The sequence below is a fragment of the Drosophila nasuta genome, chromosome 3 (genome assembly GCF_023558535.2).
Source record: "Drosophila nasuta strain 15112-1781.00 chromosome 3, ASM2355853v1, whole genome shotgun sequence".
Taxonomy (NCBI): Eukaryota; Metazoa; Arthropoda; class Insecta; order Diptera; family Drosophilidae; genus Drosophila; species Drosophila nasuta.
In genome coordinates this window covers 11,926,189-11,938,669 of record NC_083457.1, presented here as the reverse complement: position 1 = coordinate 11,938,669, position 12,481 = coordinate 11,926,189, and the positions used below count along the sequence as shown (strand labels likewise).

At 37.3% G+C, this 12,481-nt stretch overlaps 1 long non-coding RNA gene across 1 annotated transcript in view; it reads right to left on the bottom strand.

The window, feature by feature from the left end:
• The window catches only part of LOC132792180 (uncharacterized), a 241,947-nt gene that overhangs the window by 170,689 nt on the left and 58,777 nt on the right, over nt 1-12,481 (bottom strand). Inside the window, exon 2 of the long non-coding RNA XR_009632975.1 lies at nt 5,455-6,051. This is a non-coding gene — a long non-coding RNA (uncharacterized LOC132792180). The remainder of the gene's footprint in view (nt 1-5,454; nt 6,052-12,481) is intronic.

The window sequence follows — 12,481 nt, the reverse complement described above, 5'->3', positions numbered from 1 at the left end:
TTTTTGCTTACCCAATCGTCAAATTTAGCAATTCGTCTCAACTCTTTCTCGGCAATTCGTAATTCAGATGATGAATTGTCGGTCAGTGTTTGGTTGACTTGAACCTGTTACCAGGTCGTATACTTAATGGCTATCCTTATGACTCAGTCTGAATGTTATAATTATTGTTGCTCGTTAAAATGAAAACCAATACCGTAAGTTCGTTACTCGAATCTTTTGTTATGCGCGCTGCTCTTTAAACTCAGGGAAAGCGATGCCTATGGCTCTCTCTCTCTCTCTGTCTCTGACACTGGCTCTAGGATCGGAATAGTCGTAACAAAAGCGTAACCAAGTGAAATTTATTTAACTGTTTCCAATTTAGGAGAGGGGCACTTAAATTTTAAGAACTCAAAAATTAATTAAGTCCAATTGTTATTCGTCTGTTGATGTGTTAATTGGTTAGACGCTTTGATGGTTTTAGTTAATTAAATTTTTAAGAGTTGCGGTCAAGACGATAAAATCATTTTGAATTTTTCATAAGAAGATATTCGATATTTTGCTAAACTTATTTTAAGATGTTAATAAATTTTAAAGAACAGTTTTGTGAATCAAATATAAATATAAAATATTATAAATATTAAATAATCCAAAGTTCAGTGGTTCATGTTGTTACTGTTGTTACTGTTTAATGAAAATCTCGGAAAATAAATTTTAAAGGAAAATTTATAAGCTCAATTTTAAATAATAACAAATATTCTGAACTGTGAATTTTAGTAAACATTTAAGCAAACTTCTTGGAAAATATCTTTGGTTTTTAAAGTTTTCTCAAGCAGTTCAATGGTTTCAATGACCTTAACCACTTAAACTTTTGGCAAAACGGAGCAAACAATGAAATCAACTGTGAACTACTTAAAATCAGACACTAAAAACCAACGAAAAGGCAAAGAGAATCAAATTGCTTTGTCGCTACCTCAGTTGCTGAGCTTTTGCTTTTGGACTAGGCTCAGTTGCTGATGCTGATGCTGTTGTTGTTGTTGTGGCTGTGGCTGTGGCTGTGGCAACCAAACTGCAGGGCTAATGAACCAATTACTAGTTGAGGCCATAAAACAGACAGCAAATGCGAGCATTCTCTGCGAATCGAGATGGCTGCGAGGGCTGCGACAGAGGCGGATTGGTGGGTGGTAAAGCGGAGGGGAGGGAAAAGAAGCCGCACTAGAATTCCCACCAAAGTGAGGCACAAGTAACAAAACGGCTAAACGACAGCGATGGCAACGGCATCGACTGGAAATCATGGCTGACCTCTATCTTTGGACAAAAGCCCAACTAAAACGAAACCGAAATGCAGCTGAGCTGAGAGCCTCAACTAGACCGACATTAAAGAGCCGAGGACAAGGCAAAAGCAAAAGCAACGGCACGGCAACGGCAACAACCACACTGGAAGAAGGCCTCAAGGCAACAACAACAACCAATAACAACAATAACAGCAAAGGCATCGACTGCAAGATCGATTCAAAGCACGAAAAATGCGCCTCCACAAAGATATTGCGACTGTCATAAAACAATATTATTGGCATTATTACATTTAAGTGTTGACAGCATAATAAAATAATTGTCGACAGACAATTTACAACAACAGCAACAACAACTCGTACAACTCGTAGAGAAACCCAAGTCATGGACTCTCAATCGATTCTTGTATCGTTTTTCCAGCCATCGCAGCTGTGGGAAGACTTCAGCGGGGGGTGGTAGTGGGAGGGAGGTCATATCGTTGTCGTTTCCCATGTAAAACACTTTTAAAAATCACACTCACAACTCAAACCGAATGCAAAGTGCAACAAGTCATCAGGCGCTTTACAGATCTTTCATAACCTGGACTTTTGCAGTCCGTTTGAAGATCAAAAGAATTGTGCGGCGCAGAGCGAGATAGCAATCGACCCAGAGAGAGTTGGAGAGAGAGAGAGAGAGATGGAGCGAGCTTCATCTCCTGATGCTCATTCATATAATTCACCCTCATTTCATAATAAATTGCTCTCAATTGATCACGACAATCGACAGCGATGAAAAGACATGCCAAAGTTGACTCGGGATCTGGAAAAACGCAGCACAGCGAGGAGACGCAGCGGGTGGAGGCAGCGAAACATACGACGAAAAACGAGAAAAGCGAAAACTTTAAATTAACAAACGGGGCAAAGGCAAAAGGTGCAACGACAGCAGCGATATCAAACGTTGCCATCGTTTTGCGATCGTTGTTGTAGGTGCAACAAGCATCCTCAACTGGACGTTGTCCCTCGGACTGACTTCTTACCTTCTTGGCCAAGGCAAATAAGTCATATGGCAATATGAACGTGGCTAAAGGTATTCGGCATTCGCATAGGAAATTGCTCCAATATTTTTTGTCGAAGCTGTCTGATTGCCAATATCGCGCTGCCCTCTTCGGCTCCTCTCTCTCGGAGTTGAGTTTTCAGCCCGCAGGAAATCGCCATCATCTCCGGCACAACACAGTGTGGATTGATGATGAATTATGTAGAGCACGAAATACGAACTGAATGGCTTGCTGGTGCATTTTCAGCCACTCAGTGGTGCTGAGTGCTTTTGAGTGGTTGCTGCTGCTGCTGTTGGTGGCTGCCGCTTGGTGTGGGAGTTGCGCTGATTTGGCAGCGCTGCTCACGAACTCGTTCAGGAATTTTAATGAAAAAAAAAAATACTAAATAAAACGAACAACCCAAAATACAATTGTGAGAAATGCTAAAAGGAAATTTCAAAATGTCAGAAAAATATTCATAAATAAATCATTCGAAATATTGAAAATGAAAAAGAGATGAAGTAACAAAAAATGTTAACAAATAATTTTATGAAATAAAAACATGTAAGACTGTGAGATACTCGCTACCCATTTGCAATAAATCCAGATTCTAAAAATGTACCAAAAATTTACCGCCAAATGACTAATTTATACCAAAGCCTTTATTTGTATATCGATATATTCAAAATATGTCAGAATACAAAATTTACTAGATTTTCAGCATAAGCAACTAAGACCCGCTTATATACTTTAAGGTATATCCTCAATACTTTAAGGGTCTGAGATGCCTGAGATGAATAAATCTTTAATCATTGTGCAATACATTTTACTTTTTTTATTGCTTTATTTTAATATGAGCTTTGTATTTTTTTGAAAAAAATAGCAAAGTTAATGAAGAAGAATCTTTTTATAAAATGTTAAAATTATAAACTTCTAATGCTTGTTTAAAAACAGCAAAGAATTCTTTTATATTAAAAGCTTTATAATTTTTTTAAATCAACAGTTTACCTCATTTTAAAATGTCCTTCACGTATACATATGAGTAGAAGCATATATCGTTTAGCTTAAATTATAATTGAACAACAAAAAGTTTCAGTGTCCTGGCTTTTAAGTATAGACAACAAAATTGTTTTGTGAAAATTACATGTTGTAATGGTTTGTATACAATAATATTGAAAACTATCAAATGCATCTACTCCTACAATTATATAGCCGGTTTTAGTAAAACAACCAAGTTATTGTCCCAAAAGCATTATTGATAATGGAATATGAACACCTTCTCTTATACAAACTAAAGCTTACGAAGGAGTCAAAATAATTTAAGAAGATCACCAAAAAATATGCATTTTAATCTCCCTGCAATCGTTCATAGTATTTTCTTATACTATACATGAGAATTAAACATTAATTGTAACAGACAGTTGCAATTTGCTTTGTCATCAACTAACATAGCTGCTAAATAATGACACAGAAAACTTGTGACAGCAATTTGAAAATTGGCATTTGCGAGGCGTTGTCCAAGCTGCTTCTTCGTCTGCGTATGAGTCGAAGTTGTGATCATGAGATAGTTGGAGTAGAGTGGAACTAAGCCAAGATGTAACCGTTACCCCGTTTACTGTGTAGTTGCTGTGTGGCTTTATTATTAGTGGTAATAGCCGCGGGACACAGTCAACGTCGTCACCACGCACCACCGCCGACACCAACCTCAACACCAATACCAAAGCACCACCATCAGCATTAGAAGAAGCAGCAGCAGCCGAAGCAGGAGCAACTGAGAAGATGCCACGGTGAACCCACATGCACTTTGCGGTAAATGAAGTCTCGCTGCGGCACCAAATTGTGTTATCAAGTCATGGGAATTGCCCTGCATGCCTAGAGACCCATACGGGCCATGGAAATTCTGCAAAAAGAAAAACCTAGCTGCAAATAACAAAAACAACAACAGAGAAGAGATGAAAATTTTGTACAGGTAGCCGCTATGCGAGAAAACCCAATGAAAAACTCGTTAGAGTGGCCCACTGCGTGTGAGTGGAGCCAAAACTGCAATCCACGGTGCCACAGTGTCCAGTGCAACACACACACACCAACACCAACACACACACACACACTCACTTAGACACCAACACACACTCACACAACACTGGCTGCATTATTTCACCAAATCATTTCATGCCACATTAATCCACTTTACCATCATCATCATCTGCGTCGCCGTCATCGTCGTCGTCGTCGTCGTTGTTTTCGCTTGGACATCAGCAAGCAGCCAACACGATCCACAGTCCGAAACCAACAATGTATGGGAACTTTCCTGACGATGACGCCGACGACGTGTGCCTAGAGGGTGTCAATTGTTGCATATGGAGAGAAAAAAATTGCAATTTGTATGCGCCGTTTTGGGGGCTGTGTTTTCTGATGTCTTGTACCCTGTACACAAATAAATGCTTAATGAACGGACTATGATAAACTACAAATTTGTGAACTGAATATCTATTTGTATTATGCAACAAATTAATAAAAATAAATGGCAAAAAGAAAAGGCATAAGCAGTAAAAATTGAAGAACGAAATATCCATGTTCTCATAAAAAAATTTAATTCAGCATTTTATTGCAAATACCTTTTTCTCCTAATTTTCTAATTACCTACATTTCTTAAAATGTTACTATAATATAATCCAATATAAATATATTCATACAGAAGTTTGTCATTGAAAAAACGCTTCCATAGTATACAATTTTATTTAAATATACATAAGTAATATAAAAGTTGATATCAATGTTCTCATATTTTCATACTTTGCCAATTTTGTAAAATGTTTTTTCTAATAATTATATAATCAAATATAATGAATAACTTCTTTGCGAATATTTGTAGCTTTACAACAATATAATAAATCTAACACAACTTTTCACAGAACAAAATTGTATTCAAATAAATTATACATAAATTATAATATAGTGGATGTTAATATTCAAAATCAAAATCTCATCTTTCATAAATTGAATATTGCACATTATTTTCAGATGTTGATCAGAAAATAAACAAAAATATTATATTCGCTTTGAAAATAATATTTCATAAAAATAAAGAATGAATAAAACAAATATGATAATATTAATTATATTGATTAAAAAAAATATAATAAAATTAAAGAAATCGTTGATTGCATATTTACAGGGTATTTTTTAGGCTTTACTTGAGTCACTTTAACCACTGCACAGTTGGCATATGTTGGAATAGATCATTCGAGCTATGTTATGAGTGTTGAATACTGAGCTCAATTTACTATTAGCGTGACTTTTGGGTTAGTTTTTCTATTCGTCATGCAAAGCAGTGCTTATTGGCGGCGTTTGCAGTCAGCGCTCTCTTCCCTCTTCTCCCTATAAAACCTCTCTCAGATTCACTCTGATTCGCACTTGAGGCCAAATGACCGCCGTCGTCATCGTTTTAAGTGTTTTATTGCAGCAAGTGATCTTCTATAAACCATAAGCGGCAGAAATGAAATCGCATTTACATCCCCCCAGAGAGAGAGCTCTATAATTTTGCTGCCCGATATTCGGCATAGATGATAGATGATGCCAGGATGGGAACTGGCACAGTAATCAAATCTCCGATGCCCAGCAAATGTAAACACGACAGCAGATCCGACCACAAGCAGAACAGCTTGCATCATCATAAAGGTTGCACAAACACCATTCGACAGCATTTATGATGTTCGTAAATCTTTGCATAGTTTACATTTTGCATGTAAAGCATTATTCCTTGTAATAAGCTGAAAAGAAAGGGATCCAAATGGACGTTTAAGTTTACAGTTTCAACAAATTGATATAAAATAAACATATTGGAAACTCCTTCAAAATACAGAAAGGCTTACGAGTTAGTTTGATATCATCTGAATTTTGTACTCAATATTTGAGGGAAATTGTAAGTATTGTAAAAGAAAAGATTAAGTTATATATTAAAATCAATTTGAAGTCTAAGCTTAAGACTTAAAAAACCCTTCAAATAATTCAACTAGGTTTTATAAATTGTGATTTCTTAAAGTCAATTAAAATTGAAGTAACGATTTGTTATAAACTCAATACACTTTGAAATTATTATATCAAATTGTTAAAGCACTTTATTTATATAAGTGAGATTTTGGATGTTTTCATGTATCGTATTTCTATAAAATGTGAAAGCGAAAAAAAATAAATCCAAAGGAAATTTATTTAAGTATCAGTAAATAAAAACAAATAAAATTGAAAGTTATTTCTTAACTTTAAAAAATGAGAGTAACAAATTGTTAATTGGTGTGCTTAATTCTCTTCACTTTATTATAATATTATATATTCGACTGGAATTGTAAGTAGATATTTCAAGTACATACCAATACAATTTAAAAGCTTTTTCTAAATTTGTGAATTTGTAACTTAATTTGAATTTATTGATCGTTGGAACCCAATTTACAGTCAGCACTTTTCTCTGATCGATCCTTGCGACGCAATTTGCCATGAGAGAGCTGCAATTGGTTTTATTTGGTATCTATAACCAAGGAGGCTGAAATTGAAGATAATGAATGTAGAACAACGTGAAGAACAAAAACTGATTGATCGTTACAAGCTTTTATTAAGTCATAGAGCTTGGCTGGCTGTTTGACTGGCTGGCTTGGCTGTCTGGTTTCCTTTTTTTAGTTGGATCTGTTGATCATATGTAATTTATTTGTCATATCACGTGTTAAACATTTAACAACTCATGGGCTAGGCCCGGCGCGGGCCTGAGACCCATAACCGGAGGCGAACAAGTGCACCACAAATCGAATGAAAAACCAAAGAAAATGAAAAATATATTTGCACAAAGATCAATCTTGTTGCGCTTTACCTGGAGCAGTAAGAAAAGCAAAGCAATAAGTCAAAACAATGGCCTGTCGCCAATGTCGTCGGCGTCATCATCATCATCATCACCATCATCATCATCATCATGATTGTTGTTGTCGTCATCATTGTGAAGACTAAAGAGACGAGAGAGCAGCTGCAGCTCCGTTTGACTGGGCAGTCAGTCAGCTTGAAGATTAGCCTTTGGTGAGCATGCTAAACGAGTTGAATGAGTCGGGAATGAGACAGTAATGGGGCTTCTTACTATGCTGAGATCGTACTTATGCTAGAGTCTGAGTCTGAGACTGTGGCTGAGGCTGAGACAACAGCCGAGCTAAGACTGAGTCTGTTGTGGCCTGCGTGGGTGGAATCGTGGTAACAGGAGACGACACTGATTGTTCCATTCAGTCGTCGAGTGCAGAGTTAGAAAGATGGTGAAGTCCAGATATGACATTTTGAATAGCGCTCAAGTGTGTTAGAAAGTGAGACAGAAGGTCAACAAATGAACCTAACTAGATTTTCAGTTAGAAATTGACTTGCTATTAGCTCAAAAACCTGCTGGTATCACATTCTAATTAAGCTCAAATAAATTTAGATTGATTCGATGATTATTTAAACAGGTTGAAGGAAAGTCTAATTTATAAATTTGATTAGCATTTGGTTTAAGTTTCCAAAAGAAACTATTTTGATTTCCAAATTTATAGAGGCATTTCATTTGTAGTCGGAAAAGATAATCAGTTTATCAAATATAAGGAATATTTGTTAGAGTATTTTATTTTTTGAACTGAACTTCCTTAAAAATGTAATAAAAATCAGGAATCATCAAAATTGAATTTCAAACATATTTTTATAGCAATCGAGTCTCAGCTGCTTTCGCTGACAATCTGTTATTTTTTGTACTCTATGGCATACATCGTACTCTATGGTATATTTTGAATGTAGTACAATATCAATATACCAAATGTAACAAATGTAGTTTTGCGGTTTATTTTCGGCATATTTGTAGAATATGGTTTTAATAAAATTTAATAAATAAATTTAATTTATAAGACGACTAAAATCATTTTTTAGTTATTTATTCATTTTTTTGTTTTTGCCACTATTTGACACTATTTCAAATTTATATATTTAATACAGTTACATATTATTAGAATCATTTGTATATATAAATAAATATAAATGTATATATAAATCTACAAAAAGATTTTTCTTGACCAAATAAAATTCACGATTTAATTTCTAAAGAACAAAATACTTACTTAATCAATTCGTAAGCAAATTTTAGCTTACTAAATAAAATAAGATTATCAAAAAAAAAATGGTATTCTTAATGTAGTTTTAACTTAATGTGAACGCCATATTCGCAAAGCTGCTTGCTCTGGACTTGATGCGATTCTCAATAGATCAAAATCGAATGCTGTGCTTATTGATGTGATAAAGCCGACAGCACCACCGGCAAAGCCAATGCAATTACAATGCCACAATGTAATCCACAAGAGAGGGAGGGGGTGGCAGAGTGGAGAGAGCTTCTGAAGCTGGAGCTGGAGCTGGAGCTGAAGCTGGAGTTGGAGTCTGCTCCGGTTTGGTCATTCACACGTCTTGTTAGCGCGTCTTAATAAATTGCACGCAATCAACTGGCGCGCTTAGCTCCATTTAAGTGAGGCAGAGCGAGTAAATCTTGGCGAGAGCACAGCGAGTGGACCACAGCAGGTGGTGCACCATTGAACGACGACTTTTACTTACGAGCCAACTACACAAAAAGTGCTGTGAGTGAGTGGGGGATGGTGAGGATGGAGGGGGAGGATGGACGTGCAGCGTGCAACACAGGCGAGAGGCAGCGACCAGCCACCAGCCGGTAGGTAATTGATTGCGCTTCAATTGCAATTACCGGACCAAGGCGAATCTCCACTTTGGAGTATCGAAGGAGGCGCCTCGATTGGTAGGAAGAGAGAAAAAGCAGAAAGAAAAAGAAGAAACTTGTAATTGTGTCGTAATAATGCAACGGTTGCATGTTGCATGTTGGCGACACATTTAGCCCACATGCTGGCGCCACCTATGAGTCGTATTTGTAAATACTGCAGCGTCTCACATCTTAAGCTAATCTCAACACAGCAGAGCAGGGCGATACATTCCCACGCAGGCCACCAACAGCAGCAGCTTCCTCTCTATCTTCAACTCTGGTTTTCAGTTACAGACACCTCGAGACTTTTGGCTAAATTAAACTTCTTTATTTCAATTAAATGTCTGTCTGTCTGTCTGTGCGCGCTGTCTGTCAAGTTTGTCATCGCCGTGCCCATATGTGTTGCAAGGCACACGACGCTTGCCACACAAAAACAAACCAAAACAAATCAAAAAGGAAACGCAAACGGGATTGGGAATGGGAATGGGAACAACGCGAGCAATGAGCTGCCTTTAAATCTGTTGGGTTTGGGCACTGCTCTTGCTCTTGCTCTTAGTCTCTTGATCTCAGAGTCTCAGTCTCTGTCTCGATCACAGTCACAGTTGCAGTTGGAGTCTTGGCAATTGTTGCTGTGTTTTGGTTGCTTGTAACCTCACCTTTAACATCCCACATGCGTCGCCTGTCATTTTATTTTTTTGCCAGACTTGGTTACCTATTCTATTTCTCTTTAAGTTTTTTAAAATACCCTATATACTGAGCTTATTACGCACAAGTCTGCTCTTAAGCTTTTAAACTACTTTCGTCACAAATCTACATAAATAAAATGCCAATTTAAAGAGCTTCATGGGTACAGGTCATTAATAGTAAGTTGTTATATACGACTGACAAAGCTTAATGCTGAATAATCTTACGAGGTCTTGTATTTAATATTTTCTTTCCTGCAAACCGTTTACGAATTTAGATAAAAGACAGAAGACACAAAAAAGACAGACAAACGGAAAGCGAAAGAACTTTACTTGGCTACTTTCAAAGCTTTTAAGTGCTTGCAAACCATTTACGAATGCAGTTAAAAAGAGAGAAGGTGCAAAATGCAGCGGAAGAACTTGACAACATAGAGCTTAAAGCTCTTTTTTGTAAAGCTGTTATGAGCGTGCAATACGTTTACGAATGCAGTTAAAAGAAAATAGACGAAAGAATAGGATAAGTCTAAAAAAAAAAAAGGTGATTTTAATAAAACATTTGCATTTTAGCTAGCATATGAATTAAATTTTTGTTGATAGTTAAATTTTCTCAGCGTGCTTAACTCTTCTTCATACAAATAAAATAAACTCACTCTATAAACTGTAAGTCAAGCAGTGCATTTGCTGGTCTGCGTTGATTTGCATGCCGCCTGCACCTTTTGTGATCCGCTGCTGAATGCTGAATGGTGCATGCAACACGTCATCGGCGTTAGCAAGGCGACCCTCTGGGCATGTCAGCTAAGTCCAATTGTCAATTAAGTCAAATGCAAAGCGCTTAATAAACCAAGTAAATCAACTATTACGATATAATTTGATCAAAACTTATTGCAGCTTTGTTGTTTCGGAGTTTTGCCACCAAATCAGAGTGCAAGAATAATGATGATGATTACGATTATGTCTCTTGCGACTTGTGAGGTGGGCGTAACGTGGGCAGTTCAATGAGTTTCAAGTGGAGCTACCGTTGTTCAAGAGGTGTGCGAGTGTGAGAGTGTGTATATTTGTGTGTGTGTGTGTGTGTTTGTTAGCGTTTAATTAGCTTGCCAAAGCCTTGAGCTCAATCTGTGTATGCAATAAAAAAGTGCAACATTTTGTCTATTTTTGGTCTGGGTGGCCCCACAGGGCACACACACTCCTCACACACACACACACACACCTCGCACACAGTTTGACAGGAAGTTTGCCACACGCAATCAGCAAAAGAGGCTGAAGAAGACTTCACACTAGGCCGAGTGCACACAGGTCGCGATTCTCAACTCTCTCTCTTTCATCTCTCTCCCTCACTCACTCTCCAGGCCGCATTCCAACTCGAACTAGACAAATATTGATGGCCGCTCATCAATAGCCACAGCAACCGAGGCAGAGGCTGCGGCTGCGGCTGCGACTGCGGCAACAACATCAGCGAAAAATCAAACGCAGCAGAAAGAAAATTTGCAGTGCGATTGATTTATTTACCACGGCTTAGATTTACCGCCTTGCAGCCGAGTGGCATTTTGGCATTGTGCTGATGATGCTTTCCCACTTTTGAGGCAGCCTCAGTGCCCCCTTTCTTACCTCCCTTCCCTCTCTGTGTTTAGTGTGTGCCTCCTCCGGCAGCATCCCTAAGCAGTGGCAGCATCATCAACGGGCGGCACCAGCGGCGCAGGCCAGCTTTAAATGTTGCGTTTGATTTGCTTAGACCAACAACGTTGCAGCAACTGTTGCTGTCACAGTTTGTTGCAGTTGCAGTTGCAGTTGTTGTTGTTGTTTGTGGCTGTCCAACTGCTATCTGCATCGTTACACAAAACCACAAACAATTTATATTCCCATCAAACATTTGACCGCAACGCTGATTCATCTTAATCAATTATAATCTTTTGGATCGAGTTTTTCCGCTGTAATGAGCGAAAAAAAAAAACGTACAACAACAACAGCAACAGCAATAGCCAAACACAAGAAGAAAAACTTATGCAGTCGCAAGAGGTCGCCACTTGGGGGCACCTCTGCGTGTAGAGATTTGCGCCACAGGCGTTGCACAGATAACAGAAGACACCAATACTCGTACTTTGGCCACTCTCATGCCCCATCATCTTGCCCCATCCTCTTCTTGGCAATTCCATTGCTAAACGAGATGATTGCATGCCAAACAATGCACAATCCGCACAAAGACCCAAATAACTCAGATGCTTTGATAGATAGATCTATGGCAAAGAACGGACATAATAACAAACATGATACGATCAATCTGCTACGACCACAAACTATTGCAACTATTGTGCAAGCTTTGTGCTCCTCGAGCTTAGAACAACTTACGCCACTTATTCTGGAATTTTAAATCGCACTCAATGCCACATCATTCTTCTATTAATATTATCAATTATTATTGAATAACTTTTCTTATTTAATTAAGAATACATAACATATAATTATAAATTTATTCAAATTATTTTTTTTAATTTTTATAAATAACAAGAATCTAACAAACTTAAGCTTTTCTTCAAACAAATTAATACATTTTATGGAAACAAAAAGTTATTTAAAATAATAAATTTTCAAGCACATTTGATACAAGCTTTAAAATTCATGGAATCTAACTAACTTAACGTAACAAAATGGTTGGAAACTGTGTTATATTTTCATAAAAAAAAAGTTTTAAAAATATATTGTCGAAAATTTGAATATTTATCGATCTGGCAACATCAAATAATTAGCAGTGCTTTGTAAACACTCTCA